The sequence below is a fragment of the Silene latifolia genome, chromosome 11, assembly GCF_048544455.1.
Source record: "Silene latifolia isolate original U9 population chromosome 11, ASM4854445v1, whole genome shotgun sequence".
Taxonomy (NCBI): Eukaryota; Viridiplantae; Streptophyta; class Magnoliopsida; order Caryophyllales; family Caryophyllaceae; genus Silene; species Silene latifolia.
This window is the reverse complement of record NC_133536.1, coordinates 128,783,657-128,784,909: the sequence shown is the minus strand read 5'-3', so window position 1 is coordinate 128,784,909 and position 1,253 is coordinate 128,783,657. Positions and strand designations below refer to the sequence as shown.

At 39.0% G+C, this 1,253-nt stretch overlaps 1 non-coding gene across 1 annotated transcript; it reads right to left on the bottom strand.

The window, feature by feature from the left end:
* Positions 1 to 298: 298 nt before the first annotated feature.
* On the bottom strand, positions 299 to 405 carry LOC141615619 (small nucleolar RNA R71). Its single transcript, XR_012530031.1, has one exon. It is a non-coding gene; the product is annotated as a small nucleolar RNA R71 (small nucleolar RNA).
* Between the last annotated feature and the right edge of the window lie 848 nt (positions 406 to 1,253).

Below are 1,253 nucleotides of genomic sequence, written 5' to 3'. Positions count from 1 at the left end.
AACCGGTAATTTCATTGCAAAATCAGCATTTTAACAATTAGTTGAGAGAAGTCAATATGGGGGGATGCCTAGTGAAGACCCTCATTCTCATATGGAGACTTTTTGTGACTATTGTGATGCGATTTCTGAAACCGGAGTGACTCAAGACCAAATTCGATGGGTCTTATTTCCTTTTTCTTTGATTGGTTCGGCGAAACAATGGTTGAAGAGCCTAGATAAGGCTACTCTTGGTATTGACTCTTGGAAGAAATTGGCACTTGCTTTCTACAAGAAATTCTATCCTCCGGAGAAGACTAACATGTTGAGAGCCCAAATCACCGGGTTCAAACAAAGGGATGAGGAATCTTTTTATGAAGCATGGGAGAGACTCAAAGATACTTGCCGATCTTGTCCACATCATGGACTTAGCGAGTGGTTCCTTGTACAACAATTTTGGAATGGTCTATAAGAAGACTCCCGAAACATTCTCAATATGGGATCAAATGGTATGTTCAACAAAGTTGACGATAATCAAACATGGAACAAGATTGAAGAAATGGCGGTCCATAACTCACAATATAGTAGACCTCGGAAGGCTACTAGAGGAGGAAAGCATGAAGTGGACTCTATTACTCAATTGGGTGCTCAATTTAGTGCTCATATTGATACCATTAATTTGAAGTTTGAGAAGGCTATGGCTAAGCTTGAAGAAGCCTCCAAATAACCGAAGCAACATGTTAATGCCATGGTGGCATCTTCATCAATTCCAAGTGGAGTATGTGAGAGTTGTGGAACTTTGGGACATGACCAAAGTGAATGTAGGGGAACAAGTGAACAAGTTAATGCTTTCTAAGCATACAAGAGTGGTACCCCTTATTCCAACTATTACAATGAAAACACCAATTTCCATCCCAACCTCTCATACAAAAGCCAAAATGTTCAAAACCCTCAAACAACATACACCCCACCTCCAATGAGAAACCAAGCTCAAAGACCCTTTTACAATCAAAACCAAAGTTATCAAAATCAACCTCCATACAATCAAATAAATGACCAAGATTTTGATGTTCAAAAAGCGGTCCTCCAAATGCAAAAAAACCAACAAAAAATTTTCACTCAAATGCAAAAGGATAGCCAAGCAAAATACATCACCATTAACAACATACTAGCTCACAGAAAGATTTTGGAGACTCAAATGTCTCAATTATCATCTTCAAGGTCACAAAGACAAAAGGGGCAATTACCACCTCAAGGTAATCCTCCAAGACAAGAAT